Below are 23,755 nucleotides of genomic sequence, written 5' to 3'. Positions count from 1 at the left end.
TGGATTTGAATCTGTACTGAGTGGTGGTAGAGACAGGAGACTGGAGAGGAAGCTGTTCTCTGTTTTAGCAGGTACTGTCTGGAGCAACAGGCCCCATACCCTTTGTAACTGAAGTGACACTACTAACATAAACACTACATTTTGTCCCTCTATATTGTGTCATAGTGTACCTTCAAAATGATTAGGTCCCTGTCATGATGTCTCTAGCCTGGGGTAATTCTAGATCTGTCCTCCTCGGGCATTCCAGAACTCTCTATCCATCCCAGAGTACTTTAGCATATAACCCAACCCATCAAGAATAACCATTGTTAGCCCTGACTGCAATAGCCAATGTCCAAGTCAACGGTATCCAATGGTGCTCATGCATTGCTCCAGTCTTTCTCAATGCAGGCCTGGTCTACATATAGAGCTCGTTCTTATTAAGATAGACAGGATGCTTGGAGGAACTCAGGTTCTGACTCAGTAACCACAAACAGCTGCAGTCTTAGTCAGCCAGACATGATGGATGTCCGAAATGGCACCCTATTCTAAAGTGCACTACTTTTAGGGAATCAGGCACCACTGAGTCAGCCAGACATGGTCAATCATTGCACTGTCAGTCACAAATGCCTGAGAGACACAGTACCACATCTATGATCTATATCATTGTGATAATAGTGTAACAACTGCATACACAGCACTGAACCAGTAATAAAGCGAACACAGTGTAACAATACGACTGCTAATGTTGGTGCCAGGTCCATGACAGATCTAGGATCAGTTAACCCATCCCAAATCCTACCCATAATGTCTCCTGAAGGCCCATCATATTTGCACATGCTCCTATGGGAGTAGGCAGAAGATGCCCCTTACCACACGATCAGATTCCCCAAATCTCAAAGAATGCCATAAGGAATATATTGAAAGATCTGAACCTGGAACAGCAGTTAGGGGAAACTTCTACCTACTCCGCTCATATGCTCCCATAGCAGGCATGATGAAAGATGGGATTATCACTAATTACCAGTTTCACTATTACATCACCTGTATGTAACGGTAACCTATGATTAACTCAATGATGTCTGTTGTGTGGGAGAGATGAAGAACGGGAAATTAATGGATGACTTTCATATGACTTTCATAAAATGACAGAGAGTGACGAATAGGAATAGGTAATAGATCAGGTTGAAAGCACAGGCGGGGAAAGCACAGGCTGGATGTTAATTTTATGCAGAGTGCGACTTATACTGTGACATTCATTTTTTTCATGGGACTTCATGTGTTTTAATAATAGTGAAAACATGTCATTTAACGGTACAAATATGTGTTACCTTTTAATTTAGCATGAACCCAACCAGTCATGATGTTGTCATCTTATTTTGCCAAACAAATCACTTCAAAAAGTAGGCGACCTGCTCAGGTTCGTGCACTCGCGTCGTTTGATGAATAAAACACCAAAAAGTGTAATACCATTCAGCGATTGCCATTGGGTCTGCACTCTTGCAGCCTAAATGAATTGATGTGTCTTGCTGACAAAAGGACCATTATGTAGAAAGAAAAGTTAGGACACCTGAAAAGGGGCTGAGATACGACTGTCCCGGTATGACAAGTGCAGCCACATGGGGAATTTTATTTTAATCACACAGAGGTGGGAGTGTTCGTTTAATTTGGAATAAGCTTTTATTTTAATACTTACCACTGTAGCAGTACAAATTGCATATTAAACAAATGAGTTTGCCTTTGTTGCATTTAGGGGGACTCATGTCTCATTCAGGGGGTCTGAGACCCCCCTGGGCCCCCTCTAATTTGCATTCTGATTTTATGACTACAAGATAACGATTAACGGTATAAAAACAAAGACAACTAAGTAGCAGTGACATTTTCAGACATTCCTTTCATGGATTTTAGTCTGGATTCACTGCCGCCTGATCCAACTTGATAGGCCATGGAGGCTAAGCCTACAATTTAACTTGAAGCTGTGATGAGTGAGGAGACTGGATGAGCAAATATTCACAGCCATAGGGCTATCTTAAGATCAGACAAAATGTAGGCACAATGGAACAAAATATAGGCCCAATGGAACAAAATATAGGCCCAATGGAACAAAATATAGGCCCAACTTAACTTTGTGAATCATTTTGTCTTTATGCACATACTATAAATCCAATAGAGGTTTCCTTTATTTAGTTATATTTGTGTTTATTCACAAAAAAACACCCTGTCTCACTTTTATTAAATTGCTGGTTGGACTTTATTTTAGCCAAAGGAAGTGGAAAGGAATGCAAACGAGATGATCCGTTCCACAGATCTTCACAACATATCTGTCTGAATCTGAAAGTCCTTGAAGTTCTCCTCAAACACGATAACAGCAGACATCTGGAGGCAAGGTGACTAGCGTGTCTTAGGATCACAGGGAGAAGGGAGGTCATGAGGGGACAAATCCCATATGGGTTGGGCCCATGGAAATATAAATACTAGAACGGAAATATATTCTCAGAGCTCAGCAATTAGACAGTGTGTGTACATTCAATATGTCTACCGCCGGTTCACCCATCACAGAACATTCACGTGAATGGTAATGTCTGTTCTAGTAATTCTATTTCTATGTTTGGGCTCTCCCACTGTGTCCTGAGGAGTCCTGGTTGTTTTTGTACGGTTGCAGCACGCTGTTGGACACCTTTGGTGAAGTGCTGGTGCATGCTGCTCATACAAGTGCTCGCTGTCACTTAAAAATGTTCAGGGAGAACAATATTCAGTTCATCTGATCTGCCACATGGGAAACAAACCAACACGATGAATGTCTATGGAGAGATGGTGTGTTTATCCATTCCACTCAAGTACTATCGCTGCAGTTTCCATCCTAGAACCCAGGGCCGGATTAATGCAGGGGCTTATCGGGGCTGAAGCCCCTGGAGCCATGCCCGTGGGGGGCCCTAGAGGAAGCAACAATAAAAAAAAATCTATAATAATCCTATTTTTTAAATGTTTATAATAATAATAATAATAAAGGAAATATATGTAGTATATATTTTGTATTTTTTTTTACTGCGACCGCCAACCACAGGAGGACTCAGGAGCCTGCTCTCAATGAGTGTAGACAGCCTGCTGCTACCTGCTGCCGCTCTGCTAATTGTCATATGGGGGAGGAAAGCACTTTGTGACATCTGCATTTGTAAAAAGGGCTTTATAAATACATTTGATTTGATTTAAGGGYCCTGGGTAAATGGTTAAATAGGGGGGCCTGCTTTGATTGGGTAACAGATTAATAAAAAATAAACTGCATAATAAATAAATGTGACTGGTCAATTATGTGAGTCCGGGGCTGGGCCCAAGCCCGTAGGGGCCCCAAGCCCGTAGGGGGCCCAAGAGGCAAAAAAAAATAGATAAATATATCACGTCATTTTTTTGTTATTATATTTTTTATCCAAACACAGGAGCCCACTCTCAATGTTCAAAATACAACCGAGAACATAATTTAGCCACAGAGGATGAATAGTTAAAAAAATAACTCTGGATTAAGTTTATATCACAAGTACATACAGGTATCTGCCAAAATAAAGGACACACTAACATAAAGCATCTTAAAAGGGTGTTGTTGGGCCACCTCAAGCTTCCAGAACAGCTTCAATGCGCCTTGGCATAGATTCTACAAGTGGACCTAAACCATGCCAGGTAAATGSACCCCACACCAAAACATATATACTGTATCCCCCTTTACTCGAGTGTTTCCTTTATTTTGGCAATTACCGGTATGCCTACAGTCGGGAAGGCAGCAGTTTGGGCAGCATGCCCACCAAATATACAGCTTGTTGCATTGTGGCCATAGAAATATAATCCATAGAAGGTTTTTGTAACCTCTTACCCTGGTAATTTGACTGTTAAACTCATGGGTACACTAGCAATGGATGCCAGTCCTGACTTTAATGGGAACTACCATCTATGGATTATATTTCTGTGATTGGTTGCGGCTGTTGGTTTGCCTTATGCAGATTTCAAAATATATGAGCGAAAAAAAGAAGACTAATCTATCTGTAGAACCAATAGAAGAAGAAAATGTCTCAAKAACTCACAATTTGTAGCTAASAGCAGCACTGTTTTTCAAAGTATCTCATCTTGAGATAGGCTATRGCCAAGACGAGCGCATCGGCCATRACCGTGAGTAGCCTATGGCTTCATCTTCATCATTAGGTGAGTCAGTGTGCCACTGGAAATTCTATTTAGTAGCCTACTGTAGCCTATGATATATATACTGTATATATATTTCCTCCTAATATTGTACAATATGTGAGTCGATTCATTGGCCTGGGCTATTGTTTGTTTGAATTCAAGACCAGATTGATCTCAGTTTGTCAGTCAGACTAGCCACTCATTTCGGTCATTTGTGTGGTATTAAAAAAGATTAAGCTAATGTCTTCTTGTCATCTAAATGACGTCATATTGCATGAAATGCGTTTTTAAAAGGCAGATTTTTTTTCAGACCCTACTAAAAAAAAATGTCCCCATGTGTGGAAATCCTAAATGTATTATCAGGTCCTTTAACATAGCATGCAGGTGTTCTGCATTGTGTTAAGCTTATATACACAGCAACAGTACTTTAGTTAGCGTTAGCATGTATCGCCTGTGTCGGTGTAAGTGGGTGAGAGATGTGGGACACCACGCTAGGAGGTTAGGCAGTCTGTGTGTCTCAGACTCCAAACTCGCTTATGACCAAACTCTGGTCTCTGTTTTTTTTTCTTCCGTTGGCACCGTCCGAGGGGAACAACTGACTCAGTCTCTACTCTGTCTCCCTCAACTTTAGATTCAGCTTTAGTGCTTCTGTCCCCTGTCCGTGTCTTTTCTCCCCTCTTCTTTGTCATTCCGTACGTCAATCCCTTTCAACATTTCCTTCGACATTTCTGCCTTTCCTTTTTAGTCACTCTTCCACTCTCAGCCTGAGGGATTAAAAACGAGGGACAGGAAAAATATACCACTACTTCCTCAGCCTGAGGAAAACCAGATCCACTATAGAAGACGTGTGGACTGAGAGGGCTGAAGACTGCTTCTGTTTTAGCAMATTGCTTGAAACCCAAATATCTGCACTATATCCAATACCTTCACACTTGCCAGAGTTGCTAGATGTATTATGGTAGAGGTCGGTATGGAGCTGATATAAACAAATGAATACAGGGGTTTTCAAACTGGGATACTGCAGGGGGTCCGTGATCATTTTTTTATGTGAGAAATATGTATTTTTATGAAAATCGCTGGCTACAACAGAATACTGTTGTGGATACAATGTTTATGTCTCTGTGTCCAGTATGAAGGAAGTTAGAGGTAGTATCATGAGCCAATGCTAACTACCTCACTAGTCTAGAAAATGCTAACTACCTCACTAGTCTAGAAGAACAGTTAGAATGCTGGCTGTTCCTGTTCATCCAACTCTGGGGAAGTCGATAAATGGCTAAATTGGCAAAATCTCAAACTATCCCTTTAATATAGAGGAAATTACAGTCATTGGAGCTAATTACAGTTTTTTTCTGGATAGAAAATTCTCAGGCGGGCCATCTGGTAATGTTTGGGATGGAAAAACAGTTTCAGTGTACATTTAAAATGACCAAATCCAGATAGGAAGCTTGCAGAATCGATATTGAACTATATACATTTTTATATAACAAGTATTCTCCCAGTCATTCAGGCCACATGCCCATTGATTTAGTTATAATGTTTGAGCAGAGGAACACAGCATCAACCATGGCAAAATGCATGGAATTGCAGGAAATTMGKTTTAAATCTGCAAAATATTCCCTCCGCCACCAAGATACAATACCTTTACCTTTCTATCTTAAAGGCTATACTTATATATATTACAGTTTATACTAATATATGTAGTTTATCCTCTTCCAAAGAACTGGGGAGGTAAAAAATATGATGACTTTTACTTGCCATTATCATTCACCTGATGATAAGACAAGATATTTGTTTTTTTGCTAACATTTGATGGGGGTCTCTGAGGCGCCAGTTTGCCTGAGCGGAGATCCCAGGGCAAGAAAAGTTTGAGGACCCCTGCATTAGTACACAACTAAGTGAATACCATGCATGTTTATAAACCCAACTGTGTGTAAACCCAACTGAACCATCTCTCCTTCAACACAAACGTTCAATTGAACATGTTGTTGCAGTCACAGTGTTATCGATCTGTTATTATCTCTATGACTATTATCAAACAGTAATGCCTAGGTACTAGTATGTTATCAGGCCACTTTATCCTCAGGGTGTCTTAGCACTCTCTCATGACTGTCTGACCAATAGTTGCACCTGATCTCACTGTTATTTCATGTGATGTTATAGGGCATTATTAGCTATTATCTGCTGTTCCTGGAACTTCCTGCTGGTTTAAGTTCATGGCCGACTTTGTTACTAATATTGGACCAAGTCTATCTGCCATGTACAGTGCCTTCGGAAAGTATTCAGAACCCTTGACTTTTTCCACATTTTGTTACGTTACAGCTCAGGTGCATCCTGTTTCCATTGATCATCCCTGAGATGTTTCTACAACTTGATTGGAGTCCACCTGTGGTAAATTCAATTGATTGGACATGATTTGGAAAGGCACACACCTGTCTATATAAGGTCCCACAGTTGACAGTGCATGTCAGCAAAACCTAAGCCACGAGGTTAAAGGAATTGCCCGTAGACCTCCGAGACAGGATTGTGTTGAGGCACAGATCTGGGGAAGGTTACCAAAACAATTCGCCATTATTGAAGGTCCCCAAGAACACAGTGGCCTCCATCATTCTTAAATGGAAGAAGTTTTGAACCTCCAAGACTCTTCCTAGATCTGTCCGCCCGGCCAAACTGAGCAGTCAGGGGAGAATGGCCCTGGTCAGGGAGGTGACCAAGAACCCAATGGTCACTCTGACAGAGCTCTAGAGTTCCACTGTGGAGATGGGAGAACCCTCCAGAAGGACAACCATCTCTGCAGCACTCCACCAATCAAGCCTTATGGTATAGTGGCCAGACGGAAGACACTCCTCAGTAAAAAGCACATCTGATGAAACGTCTGATGAAACCAAGATTGAACTCTTTGGCCTGAATGCCAAGTGTCACGTCTGGAGGAAACCTGGCACCATCCCTATGGTGAAGAATGGTGGTGGCAGCATCATGCTGTGGGGATATTTTTCAGTGGCAGGGACTGGGAGACTAGTCAGGATCAAGGGAAAGATGAACGGAGCAAAGTGCAGAGGGATCATTGATGAAAACCTGCTCCAGAGCGCTCAGGACCTCAGACTGGGGGCGAAAGTTCACCGTCCAACGGGACAACGACCCTAAGCACACAGCCAAGACAATGCAGGAGTGGCTTCGGGACAAGTCTCTGAGTGTCCTTGAGTGGCCCAGCCAGAGTCCGGACCTGAACCCGATCGAATATCTCTGGAGAGACCTGAAAATAGCTGTGCAGCGATGCTCCCCATCCAACCTGACAGAGCTTGAGAGGATCTGCAGAGAAGAATGGGAGAAACTCCCTAAATACAGGTGTGCCAAGCTTTTAGCGTCATACCCAAGAAGACTCAAGGCTGTAATCGCTGCCAAATGTGCTTCAACAAAGTACTGAGTAAAAGGTCTGAATACTTATGTAAATGTCATATGTCCGTTTTTTTTATTTTTATATATTTGCAAAAATGTATAAAAACCTGCTTTTGCTTTGTCGTTATGGGGTATTGTGTGTAGACTGATGAGGGGGTAAACTATTTAATCAATTTTAGAATAAGTAACGTAACAAAATGTGGGAAAAGTCAAGGGGTCTGAATACTTTTCAAATGCACTGTATGTGATCATTCTACTCATGGTTCTATTTATCTGATATACACACGTCACACAGCCTGTCTCTGTTGAAATGCATTTCCTTACCACACATTCATCACTGCAAAAATGCCTAACTTATATGGGCTTGCGTCTGTTTACAAAAAACGCATTCACATGGACCCTAGACTATGACCACACACACATGGGTTTGTATTTACCCCCAAGGCCAACAATTAAGCGACGTAGAATTCCTACTAAATAGATCCGTTGACTGTGAGCGCTRGCTGGGAGTTCCACAGAAGAGGTGCGTGGGGGGAGAGAGAGAAAGGGAGTGAGAGGGAGAGAGAGATATAGACTGAGAGAGAGGGAGAGAAGGAGAGAGAGAGCAGTCTTCTTTGTGTGGGGGAAACTTTTCACCCTGACGGAGCTGAGAGGGTTTTCACAGAGCCAGACGCGTCACCACAGTGGAGCCACAGCACACACTAGGAGCAGTCAGAGAGAGACAAGGAGTGAGAGATGGAGAGAGAGAGGGATAGAGAGAGAGAGAGAGAGAGAGAGAGAGAGAGAGAGAGAGTGCAAAGGGGGGGAAGGAGTTTGTTGGAGAAGGCGGAAAGAGAAATACAGACATGGAGAGATGTTGGGGTTTGGGTGGTGAAGAAATGTGAGGCAGGTTAAGAAAGATGGAGGAAAACCAGAAGGGTTATGATACTGTGCGTACACACCATATCACAAATGTCATTCCTGAAAGAAGGGGCAGGCATTGACATGATTAGAGTGGGAGAGTTTACCTCACTGTGCAGCCCACACCTGAACCTGGGTCTTTGTCTCTCTCTGCCTGCCTTCTGCTGTGGCTGTGTGGTTGTGTGTGGTCATATCTCTGGCCAGGTACAAGCCAGACGTTTCCACACCGTTTCTCACTTACAGTCCTCTCTTTTACTCCCTCATTTCAATTGCTATTGATATTAAAAAATACCTCTTCACTAAACCGACATGAGATAGAGTAAGAAAGCGGAAGCATGACTATATTCACCAAACTAACTATAAAATGACTACTATTGCGTAGACAGTCAGGGTTGGGGGTTTTCTGGGTTGACAGAAGAATTCTCTGTAATTGCTCTGATTGAATTTGTGGTAAAGATTGTGACACTCACTGGCTGACTGTCTGTGCAGCATAGACATACACGCAGACACGCACACACACACACCACAGGAGGTTGGTGGCACCATAATTGGGGAGGACGTGCTTGTGGTAATGGTTGGAGCGGAATCGGTGGAATGGTATCAAATACATCAAACACGTGGTTTCCATGGTTTCCATGTGTTTGATGCCATTCCATTTYCTCCGTTCCAGACATTATTTTTGAGCCATCCTCACCTCAATAGTCTCCTGTACTCATATTGTCTCTCACCCCAGCCACTTTTCTCGTATTTACTCATCTTGTCTCTGATCCACCCACCCACACATCCTTGTCTATGTTTTATAACACATAGGACTCATCTCCATCAGGTTTATGTTTGAGGATCAGTCTCTCGCTCTGTCTCTTCTCTCTCTCTTTCTCTCTCTCCTCTCTGTCTCCCCTCTCTCTCCACTCTCTCTCTCTCCTCTCTGTCTCCTCTCTCTCCTCTCTGTCTCCCCCCTCTGTCTCTCTCTCCTCTCTGTCTCCTCTCTCTCTCCTCTCTCTCTCTCTGTCTGCTCTCTCTTTCTCTTCCTCTGTCTCTCTCTCTTTCCCTCCTCTCTGTCTCCTTTCCTCTCTCCTCTCTGTCTCTCTCCTCTCTCTCTCTCCTCCTTGCTCCTCTCTCTCTCCTCTCTGTCTCCTCTCTCTCCTCTCTGTCTCCTCTCTCTCTCCCCTCTCTCTTCTCTCTCTCTCTCTCATCTGCTCTCCCTCTGTCTCCTTTCTCTCTCCTCTCCTCTCTGCTCTCTCCCTCTCTGTCTCCCTCTCCTCCTCTCTGTCTCCTCTCTCTCTCCTCTCTGTCTCCCTCTCTTCCTCTCTGTCCTCCTCTCTGTCTCCTCTCTGTCTCCCCTCTCTCTCCTCTCTGTCTCCCCTCTCTCTTTCTCTCGCTCCTCTCTCTCTCCTCTCTCCTCTCTGTCTCCCCCCTCTCTGTCTCTCTCTCCTCTCCTCTCCTCTCTCTCCTCTCTGTCTCCCCCTCTCTCTCTCATCTCTCTCTCCTCTCTCTCTCTCCTCCTCTCTGTCTCCTCTCTCTCGCTCTTCCTCTCTCTCCTCTCGTGTCTCCTCTCTCTCCTCTCTGTCTCCCTCCCTCTCTCTCTTTCATTCTTCTCTCTCCTCTCTCTCTCTCTCTCTCCTCTCTTCTCCTCTCTCTCTCTCTCTCCCTCCCTCTCTCCTCTCTCTCCTCTCTCTCCCCTCTCTCTGTCTCCTCTCTCTCCTCTCTCTCCCCCCTCTCTCTCTCTCTCTCTCTCTCTCCCTCTCTCTCTCCTCTCTCCTCTCTCTCTCATAGAGAGACTGTTGCGCTGAGCACTGATCAAGGTTGTCTGATGTAATGCTGTTGTTGTTCCCCCATGGCTAAAGATCATATCCCAGCTGTTTTGGAGAACTAGGAGCAGAAACATGGGCAGCTCTGCATGACCACTCTTGTGTTTGAGAGCGAGACAGAGGTACATTTTAGAACTTACAACTTATTCCGGTGAAATGTTTCTGAAACACCATAGTCTGTTTTTCATTCTGGTAAATATGATCTCACCTGGTGAAAGGCAGTTCTCCTACCACTCAGATGAAGCATAGATATTATTTCTTAGATGCCACTCCTCTTCCTCTGCATGTCGGGTCTGGCAGTGAACCCCCAGTTCTGACTGAGAGATAGAAGAAGTTCTAGTCATCCACGTCTGAAATGACATCGCTGTTTTTATGGTTCTCCCTGTTTTTATTTGCTCTATTCTCATCTCTCCTTACATCCCCACAACAAAGTCTCAGTTCCCTTTCATCTGCCCAGCGTATCAAGCAGAGGAGACTGTGAGGATGGGATTGTTTTTTATGGTATAATAGAATATTAGTAACTCTTGCCAAAAAGAAAGTGATGTGTGTGTGTGTGTGTGAGAGTTGTGTGTGTGTGTGTGTGTGTGTGTGTATGTGTGGTGTGTGTGTGTGTGTGTGTGTATGTGTGTGTGTATGGTGTGTGTGTGTGTGGTGTGTGTGTGTGTGTGTGTGTGTGTGTGTGTTGTGTGTGTTCAGTCTCAGTCTGTTTGCTGTGTAAAGGAAGGCAGTGTGTGTTCCTGGGGAGAAGGCAGTTTTGGTCAAAGTCAGCTTGGCATTGCTTTATGCAAACTCTGGATACTGAGCTCCCATCCACCCACACACATACCTATACAGTCTTTCTCTCCCTCTCTCTTTCCCTGTCAATCTCTCTGGCACACACACACATTCAGACTAACACTGTGAGCAGGCCAACAGGCCACACCCACCACACACATTTCGGCACACAATAATCAAAACAGAGACATATTCTTTTCAACAACATCCTGCCTCTTTCAGTATGACTGTCTGGATAATCATTGACTACACCATGAATGGGTTGGTTTCGTGTGTTGTTTCTGGCTGATGGATATGGTGGGAAACTTCACAGAGAGGGGAGGGAGAGAGAAGGAGAGAGAGAGGAGAGAGAGGGAGAGGGGGAGTATGTGTGTGTGTGTGTGTGTGTGTGTGTGTGTGTGTGTGTGTGTGTGTGTGTGTGTGTGTGGTGTGTGTGTGTGTGTGTGTGTGTGTGTGGTGTTGTTTTACATTAAGTCATTAGCAGACGCTCTTATCCAGAGCGACTTACTGTTCAAGACATGCCATATAACCACATACGAGTGTCGTTTTCAATCTTTGTCTCCAAATACATTGTATTCACCAGTGTCTAACCCTCCTTGTGCCCCTCTCTCTACCCCCCAGGTGTGGCTGCAGCAGTATGGCTACCTGCCCCCAGGTGATGTCCGAGCCCAGGCTATCCGTTCTCCCAAGTCCATCACCACAGCCATCACAGCCATGCAGAGGTTCTACGGCCTCGCCGTCACCGGCTCTATCGACTTCAACACCCTACAGTGAGTACCAATGACACTACATGGAGGGCTAAGCAGAGCAATGACTGCTGCTGACCTGAGATACATAACCACTGTGTGAATTGCACTGCTAATACAGTGCATGCATTTTACCTTAATTCAAGTCAGTTAAGAACAAATTSTTATTTACAATGACGGSCTACCCCGGCCAAACCTGGACGACGCTGGGCCAGTTGTGCGCCGCCCTGTGGGAGCAACCTCACTCATAAAGCKCCATAGTATTTGATGTTTTTAGGGCACAAAAGAATCAAAGAGTCTCAGGACAACTCAGAAATGAAATAGTTCATGGCACAGTGAGTGTGATTGACAGGTGTGTCTTGCCGTTGCCAGGGCGATGAAGCGGCCGCGTTGTGGCGTCCCGGACAAGTTTGGCTCGGAGCTGAAGAGCAACCTGAGGAGGAAGAGATACGCCGTACAGGGGCTGAAGTGGGACAAACAAGAGGTCACATTCAGGTGAGACTACAACACTGCTTTAGTACGACAACACGCAGTCCCAGATCTGRATGTGCGCTGGCCAACTCCATTGTGTCAAACATTTGGCATGAGAATGAGTGACAGGGAGTTGGAATGATGGCACAAACAGACTGGCACTTAGGCAACGGTTGTAATGTCTGTGTAATGTTTGTTTCATTTGAATCAGACTAAATGTAAATGAACCAAGATCTGATTCTAAAGGAATACTGATTCAAATCTAAACAGATTCATATTGAGCATCAAGGAAGAATTTCACAAAGTTCCACAAAAGAATGCAGAGGAAGAGCCAATACAACACTTTAGAAGATATTGTTGTATGTTTTATCTTTAAAATGTACTAACATCTGCTATTTCCTCCCTGTCGCTCTCCTAGCATACAGAACTACACCCCTAAGATTGGGGAGTACGCTACATACGAGGCCATCCGCCGGGCGTTTAAGGTGTGGGAGGCCGCCATCCCGCTCCGCTTCCGAGAGATCCCTTACAGCCACATCCGGGACAAGGTCGACAAGTACGCTGACATCATGCTCTCCTTCTCCGAGGGTTTCCACGGCGACAGCACGCCGTTCGACGGCGAGGGCGGCTTCCTGGCTCACGCGTACTTCCCCGGGAACGGGATAGGGGGCGACACGCACTTRGACAACGCCGAACCCTGGACGACCGGCTARGTCGACCAAGGGGGTAAGAGACAGAGAAATGGAGGAGGGGGGGAAGGGGAAAGAAGGAAGGGAGAGGGAGATGGTCAGACAGAGGGGTTTCACTGGGTTGTCTGTTAGCCGTAATACACTCATTCACAGTTATACTGTACTGTTAGGGCGTCCTTTGTTTGGTGAATGTGCTACTTTTAGTTTCTATTCAAACAGTCTCCTCCCATCTGCTCCTTCCTCCTCTCTCAATTCAATTTCAATTCAAGGGACTTTATTGGCATGGGAAACATATGTTGTGAAATAGATAATAAACAAAAGTGAAACAAACAGTAAAGAATTAACAGAAATGAACAGTAAACATTACACACAAAAGTTCCAAAAGAATAAAGACATTTCAAATGTCATATTATGTCTATATACAGTGTTGTAACGATGTGCAAATAGTTAAAGTACCAAAGGGAAAATAAATAAACATAAATATAGGTTGTATTTCAAATGGTGTTTGTTCTTCACTGGTTGCCCTTTTCTTGTGGCAACAGATCACAAATCTTGCTGCTGTGATGGCATACTGGTATTTCACCCAGTAGATATGGGAGTTTATCAAAAGTGAATTTGTTTTCGAATTCTTTGTGGGTCTGGGTAATCTGAGGGAAATATGTGTGTCTCTCTCTCTCTCTCAAATTCAAATAACTTTATTGGCATGACAAACATTGMCTTAATATTGCTAAAGCATCAATGTTACAACTTTATTGAGTTACATACATAGTAGTAATAGTAATAATAAAAGTATATTTCACTCTCTCTCTCTCCTGTCTCTCTCTCTCTCTCTGTCTCTCTCTTGTCTCCTCTCTCTCTCCTTTTGTCTCCTCTCTTCTCTTCTGTTCCTCTCTCTCTTCCTCTCTCTTCTCTTTCTCTGTTCCTTCTCTCTCTTGTCTCTCTTCTCTCTCTCTCTGTTCTCTGTCTCTCTCTCTCTTCTCTCTCTCTTGTCTCTCTCTGTTCCTCTCTCTCCCTGTCTGTTTCCTCTGCTTATTTCTCTCTCTGTTCGCTTTCTTCTTCTCCTTTGTCTGTCTCTTCCTTGGTCTCGCTCTCTTCTCTCTTCTCTCTCTCTTCTCTCCTCGTCTGCTGTTGTTCCGTCTCTCTCTCTCGTCTCTCTTGTTCGTCTCTCTCATCAGGTAATGATGGTGTTCTTCGTTGCGGTCCATGAGTTGGGTCACGCCCTGGGTCTAGAACACTCCAACGACCCGTCTGCCATCATGGCTCCATTCTACCAGTGGATGGACACAGAGWACTTCCAGTTGCCTGATGACGATCGCCATGGCATCCAGGCAATCTATGGTAAACTCCCAGTTGCGTTGGAATGCTGTAGCTATGTTCTTGGAATGTTCTAACAATGTTCCTGGATTGTTACGGCAATATTCAACACAAACTGTCTCTTCTTTATAATGGTTCAGGAATGCTAGAAAGTTCTAATCTAGTTCAACATTACACGGCATGAAGGACGGCATGAAGTCACATTCTGTTCAGAAAACATTCTGTTCACTTTGGGAATTCACTCAGTCCCCTCAGTTCTACCTCTGCTTATAGGCTTTCCTTATTTTGTCCTGACTGTGTTCCACTACAGGGTCGTCCGGAGCGCCACCCCCTCCTCCCCGCCCCACCAGACCCTCCAAGCCAGACCACCCTGGACTCGGACCAGACGTCTGCGAGGGACACTTCGACTCCATTGCCATCCTCAGGGGGGAGATGTTTGTCTTTAAGGTACGTCTTAAACACAGTGACAAACTTAGACATGAGGATACACACAGACATGAATACAATAAACCACATGACACAGAAACACACACCGATACACATTGCATTGATGTTGACATAAATATACTTAGTTACACACAGTGAGGACTGAATGACACAAAACTACCAGAACGTAGATGTGTATATGTACTATACAATGCAAACAGGATCAGTGGTTGTGGTGTGTGTGTGTACAGCTATGAAGTGTGTTAACTCTGTGTCTCTGTCTCTCTGGTGCAGGATAAAATGGTTGTGGTGTGTGTGTGTACAGCTATGAAGTGTGTTAACTCTGTGTCTCTGGCGCAGGATAAATGGCTTTGGCGTGTGCGGAACAACAAGGTTCTCCAGGGTTACCCCATGCCCATCGGTCACTTCTGGAAGGGACTGCCACCAAACATCAACGCCGCCTACGAGAGGAACGATGGCAAATTTGTGTTCTTCAAGGGTAGGTCTAGTTTTTAATGATTTAAGAGGACTTTTCATGAATAACAGTTCTGTCTAGTAGTTATTCATTGTTGTTGTTTTTACAGTGTGTAGATGACTTCAGATGTATGTAGTCATGGTTTTGATTCCCTCCCTCTAGGTGACAAGTACTGGGTGTTCACAGAGTCCAGTATGGAGCAGGGTTACCCCAAGACTCTGAAGGAGCTGGGTACAGGGCTGCCCAAAGACAAGCTGGATGCTGCCCTCTTCTACACCCCCACCGGACAAACATACTACTTCAGAGGGACCAAGTGAGTCTGTCTGTCGGTCTGTCTGTCGGTGGGTGAGTCTGTCTTTATGTCTGTCTGTCAGTCTGTCTGTCGGTGGGTGAATCTGTCTTTATGCCTGTCTTTATGTCTGTCTCTCGGTTTGTCTCTCTCCCTCTCTTTCTTCATCCACTCTCTTCTACTCTCTGACATCTATCTACCCATACCTATCCTCTCTCTTTCCCTCATTCTTTCTCCCTTCCCTCTCCATAACTGACTTCCCCTCTCTCTCTGTCAGGTATTACCGTTTCAATGAGCAGTCCCAGACTGTGGACAGAGACTACCCCAAACCCATCAACACATGGCAGGGTGTCCCCGACAACATCAAGGCTGCCATCATGAGCGAAGAAGGATGTAAGTGTGTGTGCGGGACAGAGAGTTGCWTGCCTGCATGGTTGAACGCTATCTTGTGTCAGTGTCAAATAGCATTTCTATCAACGATAAGAAGTGGCTACATTAGCATAACACCTCAACATATATATAATATAGTAGAATATCTGAAGCTCGTAGTAAAGTCAGTGTTGTATGAACTTCCCTTTCCCCCAGCCTACACCTACTTCTATAAAGCCAACAAGTACTGGAAGTTCAACAACCAACACATGAGGGTYGAGTCGGGCTACCCCAAGTCGGTGCTCAGCGAATGGATGGGCTGTGCAGGGGAGGAGCCTAAGAAGCGGGATGGCAAGGAGGAAGTCATCATCATCGAGGTGGAGGAGGGAGAAGGCGGGGCCACGGCGGCGGCCGTGGTGATCCCTCTCCTCCTATTGGTCTGCGTGGTCCTCACTCTGGGAGCCCTGCTGTTCTTCAGGAAGTACGGGACGCCACGYCGTCTCCTCTACTGCCAGAGATCTCTACTGACTAAGGTTTAGAGACGCACTGAATGAACCAATGACGCAGAGGGACTGAGAGAGATAAAGTGTCTGAACGACTTAAAAGATTGAAAGAAAGAGGGGAGAGGGAGGGAAAGGGTGAGAAAACAGAGGGGGGTGAAAGGAGTTGGATTGTGTGGTAAGCGAGGGGTCATGTAATAAGGGGTTGGTTGGTTGGACGTTGGGATTTAGTCCATTGGTTGGGTTGTGCCACAGACAGGATAAGAAAGAGAGAGAGAGAGAGAGAGGAGGGAGAGAGAGAGAGAGAGAGAGAGAAGGGAGAGAGAGAGAGAGAATCTGAATTAGGAAAGACGTGTATTTGTATGTTACCTATTTACATGTACAGCTCTGTGGGTTTGAAATCAGGACCAGGCCCCAACACACAGAGAGATGATGATTGTGACCAACATCCTGTGTAGTTGACACCCCATCTGCAATAAATCTACTATCATGTCCCTCCCTCCATTCTATCCCTTCTCCCCTTCTTTTTCGTCCTCTCCTAAATCCTCCCTCCCATCTGCTTGACGACTCCAGCTGAACCGCTGTCTGAATTAAATGTTTCACCCTGCAGTATATAATATACTTTKTTGTTTCACTTTTGATTTCGCTCTCAAATCAGGCATGATTACAAACAATCATCTCTCTCCTCCTTGTTTCCCCCAGTTTCCCCCCTGTGCTCCAGCTACAGAGGCACATAGCCACCACAGGAGATTGGTGGCACTTTAATTGTGGAGGACGGGCTGGTGGTAATAGCTGAAGCGGAATAGTATCAAACACATGGTTTATCTGTGTACGATGCCATTCCATTTGCTCCGTTCCAGCTATTATTATGAGCCGTCTTCCCCTCCACTGATAACCACATAAGGTCTTATAGCTGTTGCAAAGGGCATGTAATAGGGTGCTCTCCCTACCCAGGGTTGAAAMGAGACAGGCTCAGAAATGAAGGCCGTGTCAGGAAGAGAGGGTCCAAGATGSCTGCTGTTTATACACATTGACAATGACATTTGACCTCTGTAGTATCCACACAAAAAAAGCTTTTCCTCCCAGTTGCTGTACATGCTTTTCTGTACACCTCTGTTTAAACCATATCTCAAATTGCTCAAGCCCTCAGTACAGAGCCTGGTCTCAGTAAGCAGTCAAAGTTGGATGGAATTAAAGTAGCCATTTTTACTCAATAAAGCCAYTTTCAATGTTACTACATAGAAAAGCGGAGTAGTTCAATCACATAGTACTCACTTCAAATGCTAATGTCTTATRGTGTTATTTGTTGGTTTTGTTACCATCATTGTAAGAAATGTTGTTGTTATTATTATGACTATAGTTATTATTATTGTTGTTCTCCAGGTGTAGTCCTTTGGTAAATTGTGTTTGTTGTTTTTATACATTGTCATTTTGAGTCCTGCTGGACAGAGGCTATAACGTGACAATGATTGAATCAAAATGGATCCCATTTTCCATTAAAGTGGTGGACTTGGACAGTACAGAGGGGGTATTTTAAGATTTTGGAAAATGTTTCCTTTTTTTCGAAACACTTATTTTCCCATTGATTGGTTGGCATATAAAGACAATCAAACAAAACTATTTATAAGTAATTCTGATGGTGCATAATGTTTTTTTTGTATTACACAAATCAAATAACAATAATAACAATGATAATGGTAATGATATTTATAATGATAATGAAATCAATAAAAAAGGGAATACATTTTGTTTTGGCCAATTTTTCAACTTTTTGTATTTCATGCGTTAAATTGAAATAAAAAATATTTTCTAAAATGTGATTTTCTCCTGGCCCAACACACACACACACACACACACACACACACACACACACACTCTGGAGAAGAGAATGGCCTTCAGACTGCTGTCTCATACACAAATGACAGCCTGGCCTCAACACTCAAACAGGTCTATAGGGACAGGATTCAATCCGTATGGTCAAATTATCGCGGAAGATTCACATTAAAATGTAGATCATTTCCCGATTGAGCAGACAGATACGCAGCGTTTACCGTGAATGCAGTCTCCGCGACTGCGGCAACACTGCCTTTAATTGTCAATCACGCTACGGATTGAATAGAGCCCTAGGYATGCTTAGCGAGCTCAGAATGAAGAGCTGGTTCTGTGTTGTTCTGTGCATTCCATCTTGTTGTTAACAAGCTATTGTTTACAGCTTACCAGGGGGCATGGATGGAGAAGAGAGGAGAAGCTAGTTGAACCTGGGAGGGTGTTTTGGACATGGCTGGAGTCATGAGCCCCGGGAATGGAGAAGTGGAAAAAGTGATGGAATGATCACGTTTTTCTTAGTGCAGTGTTCCAACTGAGATCTATTAATGACATCTGGAATTCTTAAAACATCTGAGCCTCCAGCCCCAACCCAGCGGGAGGGAGGGAGGGAGGGTATCGCTCATTTAAGAGTGAGGTGTCCAGTAAAGCTGAAATGATATGAAACATTTTCTAAAACTTATACTAAGAAACAGTCTAAAGTTGTTACCACCCTCCCCCTCTCCCTTCCACTCTCTCTCACACCCCTATTCCTCCCTCTCTCACCCCTAGCATTTCCTCCTCCACTCCCTCTCTCTCTCTCTCTCTCTCTCAGCCATATTTCCTCACCCGCTGCAAAGTAGTTATTTTGATGAGGTCTCTAACAGAAACCACTCTTTCTCCTCCTCCACCACCACTCACCAAGTATCTCTGCTCTGTTTTCTCCTCTCTTCCCGTTTCCCTATCCCCTTTCTCCTCTCTTTTCTCTCCACATCCTTTAACAATTTGTGCCCTCTTGCAGGAGATTCTTCAGAATCTAGCTCTGTTTGGATTGGAAGCCATTTAACAGACATTTCTGATCTCTATAACTTTACGAAATGTAATAATTTTRGCACCATTAAACACTTGTTCATAACTTTCTCAAGCTTCACTCGTGTCTTCTAATGTGGATCTTCTTTCAGACRTTCCATTCCCTCTCTCCCTCGTCCKACATCTGTTCCTCTCTTCTCCCACTCTTTCTCCCCTCTCCATGTCACCTGGTATTTCCATCTCATACTGTAACTCATTTCTCCCACTAGGCAGTATTACAACCATTTATCTTCTCAAAATGATTTCCATTCCAACACTCCATCTGTATCTATTAGTATCTATCCTGCTTCCTAGTCATTTTATCCCTACCGATATCTACATATTGACTTCAATTACATCATACCCCTGCACATCGACTCAGCTATATACACGGGGTACCAGTACTGAGTCAATGATAACTCAGTACTGGTACCCCATGTATATAGCCAAGTTATCATTGACTCAGTACTGGTAACCCGTGTATATAGCAGTTACTCATGACTCATGTACTGTACCTGGTATATAGCCAGTTATTCATTGAACTCAGTGACTGTACCTCTGTATATCAGCTAAGTATATATCATTGACTCAGTACTGGTACCCTGTATATAGCCAAGTTATCATTGACTCATACTGTACCGCCCTGTATATAGCCAGTTATCATTTAACTGCAGTACTGGTACCCATGTATATAGCTAAGTTATCATTGATCAGTACGGTTACCCATGTATATAGCTAAGTTATCATTGACTCAGTACTGGTAACCCCATGTATATAGCCAAGTTATCATTGACTCAGTACTGGTACCCAATTGTATATAGCCAAGTTATCATTGACTCAGTACTGGTACCCGTGTATATAGCAAGTTATCATTGACTCAGTATGGTACCCCGATGTATATAGCAAGTTTCATTGACTCAGTACTGGTACCCGTGTATATAGCCAAGTTATCATTGACTCAGTACTGGTATCATGTATATAGCTAAGTTATCATTGACTCAGTACTCGTCGTGTATATAGCTAAGTTATCATTGGAGTCAGTACTGGTCGCCGTGTATATGCAAGTTATCATTGACTCAGTACTGGTACCCCGTGTATATAGCTAAGTTATCATTGACTCAGTACTGGTACCCCATGTATATAGCCAAGTTATCGCTACGCATTGTGTATTTATTCCACGTGTTATTATTTCTCCATTACAACAACAAAAATCTCTGCATTGTTGGGAAGGGCCCGTAAGTAAGCATTTCACTGTTAGTCTACACCTGCTGTTTACCAAGCATGTAAAATACAGTTTGTGATTTGATTTAACATTTACAAAGGATGGCTGGGTGAACGGATAAGAGAAGAGGGAGAATGTATGGTAAACATATGATAAAGGGCTCAGAGAGGAGGAATGTTTAGTGACGGGAGAGCATCTCACACTCACATGCTCATATAGATTTGTGCTCCAGAGAAAGAGAGCAGGCAGCGATGTCAGTCTAGATGGGCGTCCTGCCCCAACAACATTCAGACCTCAGCCTCAGCACTCCTAACCCAGCCAGGAAGTGGGCTGGCCAGCTGCTTGCAATTCAACCTTTGGGTAACCTACATTGAGGCACACTCTAAAGTATCTCTCACACACACACAAGTACGGACTAACACACGCACACATGAACACACATACACACACACCCAAAGACACAGCCATAGAAGTTTGTATGACAGAAAGAGGGAGAAGAACATTCCTTTGCAGTCTGAGTGCCAGAGTGTCTGTTTATCCCATCTGCAAAACAAAAAGTGGAAAACCACAACCTCTCCAGTATATCAAGCACAGCACTATCAACAGGACAGTTGGCCTACAAGTACAACAGCGAGAGACTGAGATTTCATGTAACTCAACATAACACAGAAGTTACACACTTGTCAGGAGGTGACACCCTAKCCAGGACTTGCTGAATCAGGCCCGCCACAAACCCCAACCCACTCAGCCCACCTCTCAATCTGCACATGCCCCCTCACCCTGGCCCAGTCATATCCGTCAGGAAACCTCTGCTTCTTCTCAAGCCTGTGGGCATAGGGCCGCAGTAACTTTTTTAGCTGAATCTAAAACACTACCCCACCACATCAGGGGGATGAGAACTCTTGACCCTCTTCTCCTCCTTGCTTGTCTTTTCCTTCATCCATTCTTTCCTCTCTACCTCCGTGTGTGCTGCTGTTCACTACAGCAGACTGACCTCACCCCTCCTCTCCCCCTCAGTGACTTCTGCAAAATAAGCAACATCTGGTTCTCATTTCCCAAACAACACGAGGATGGYAGGAGAGAGAGGTATGAGTGGAGGGGAAGCTGGAGAACAGGGGAAGAAGAGGAGTGAAATACAGTAAGAAGTAGAAGTGAGAATAATAGAGGAATAACGAGGAAAAGAGTTCTACTTTTTCCTCTCAAGAAGACACGTCCTGGCTGTTTCACACACACCTCTGGGTTCTTCCAAAGGACATGTTAAGTTGGATTAAATGGGTAGTAGAACAATGTGAATACGGGTGGGAAGTTCATGCCAAGCCATTGTTCCAATGCTTTACAAATCTCACTTGGGAGGGAGCGAATAAGTGAGAGAATCAGTCTGAGAGACTCTGTATTCGGCAACAAAATACACTTGAGTGTACAAAACATTAAGAGCACCTGCTCTTTCCATAACAGACTGACCAGGTGAATCCAGGTGAAAGTTATGATCCCTTATTGGTGTCCCTTGTTAAATCCACTTCAATCATTGTAGATGAAAGGGAGGAGACAGATTAAAGGATTTTTAAGCCTTGAGACAAGGATTGTGTACAGTATGTGAGTTGTTCAGAGGGTGAATGGGCAAGACAAAACATTTAAGTGCCTTTGAACAGGGTATGGTAGTAGGTGCCAGGCGCACCGGTTTGTGTCAAGAACAGCAACGCTGCTGGGTTTTTCACGCTCAGCAGTTTCCCATGTGTATCAAGAATGGTCCAACACCCAAAGGACATCCAGCCAACTTGACACAACTGTGGAAAGCATTGAAGTCAACATGGGCCAGCATCCCTGTGGAARGKTTTCGACACKTTTGAGTCCATGCCCCGACGAATTGAGGCTGTTCTGATGGCAAAAAGGGGGTGTGCAACTCAATATTAGGAAGGTGTTCCTAATGTTTGGTATACTCTGTGTACATGGTTCTAACACATTACAGAACATGTCCTCTGTTATTAATGCTCATTGTTCATCCCACAGAATTTAGAATCGTTCTATTCTAATTCTATTGTTCACCCATTGACACCACAAACAGTTAACACAAAAAACAATAAAAAATCTGCAACTTAGTGGCTAGCACGCCTTAATTACAGTGGTGCTCTGCTGAGATTGGCAAGAAGACCTGAGGGAGAGAGAAAGAGAGGGAAGGCAAGAGGGAGAGCGAGAGCAAGAAAAAGATAGATGAGGGAGAGATAAAGAGAGATGAAAGGGAGGGAGATGGAGAGAAAAAGAGAGAGGGAGAGAAGAGAATGAGGGAGGAGAGGTAGAAAGGTTGTGTGAGAGAGAGAGAGAGAGAGAGAGAGAGAGAGAGAGAGAGAGAGAGAGAGAGACACTGGGAGCTTAAGTGCCTTACCTCACTTTGTAAACACAGACTGTTGGTGAGTCAAAGTCACTCTAAATTACAGCTGACGCTACATATACAAAGTAAGCTCAAGGTTAATGAGGGCAGTCTACGGTACCCCTTTAGTACTCAAAATGACCATACACTTGTGACAGAAAGAGCAAGAAAAAAATGTGAAATTAGAACTGGACCTCGTATCACTTAGCCTAGCTTAGCCTAGCTTCTAGTCTATTGTATAAGAGCAGCATTGGTGGGACGTGAACTGGGAAACTATGTTACAGTGGCACACACACACACAGCAGAGGTTGACACAGGGAGATGCCGGTGGGATCACTTCAGAGATGGTYAAACTGCCATTTCTACAGGATCAGCCTCTTAATCATCTTACCAGACAGCAGCGTGGCACACACACTGTCTCATAACACACTTTCCCTGCGTCTAAAGTGTGTCACCTACAGTAGGCTACACAGGAATGCACACTTTGATTGCCGCCTTACACTGCACTTCATTAGGAGAGATTCACACCCACAATGGAACTTTTTATAACACCGTCAAGRGGCAAGAGGGCAGTCTGAAGGCAGGCTACCCGAAGTAATACCACATATTCATATTTTAACATTAGTTTCTATCACATTAACCCTAAAACAGTGTATCAACATTAGCTTCTAACACATGAACTCTAAAACGTTGTGTCTAGTTAAACGGAGCAGCCGCTCATAGCCTAGGCCTACATGTGATGTGCAGATACAAAAACACACAGCTGCACAATGTCACGTTTCTGTCTGACAACCCCTTCCTCTTTTCACCAGCCCCCACAGCACTCCCTCTAGAGCAGTGGTTCCCAACCTTTTCAGTTACTGTACCACCAACTGAATTTGACTCTACCTGGAGTACCCCTGAAGTACCCCCTCATGTGCATTTTACCAGTAGGACTATCGCCTCATAAGTCTTCTCAAGTACCCCCTCATGTGCATTTTACCAGTAGGACTATCGC

The 23,755-nt window shown here is 44.2% G+C and overlaps 1 pseudogene; it reads left to right on the top strand.

Moving 5' to 3' along the window:
• LOC112069118 (matrix metalloproteinase-14-like) overlaps positions 1-18,049 on the top strand; it is a 19,565-nt pseudogene extending 1,516 nt beyond the window's left edge.
• The last annotated feature ends 5,706 nt before the right edge of the window (positions 18,050-23,755 follow it).

The sequence above is a fragment of the Salvelinus sp. IW2-2015 genome, unplaced genomic scaffold (assembly GCF_002910315.2).
Source record: "Salvelinus sp. IW2-2015 unplaced genomic scaffold, ASM291031v2 Un_scaffold910, whole genome shotgun sequence".
NCBI lineage: Eukaryota > Metazoa > Chordata > Actinopteri > Salmoniformes > Salmonidae > Salvelinus > Salvelinus sp. IW2-2015.
The sequence above is the reverse complement of the archived record's forward strand: the minus strand, read 5'-3'. Positions and strand labels throughout refer to the sequence as shown.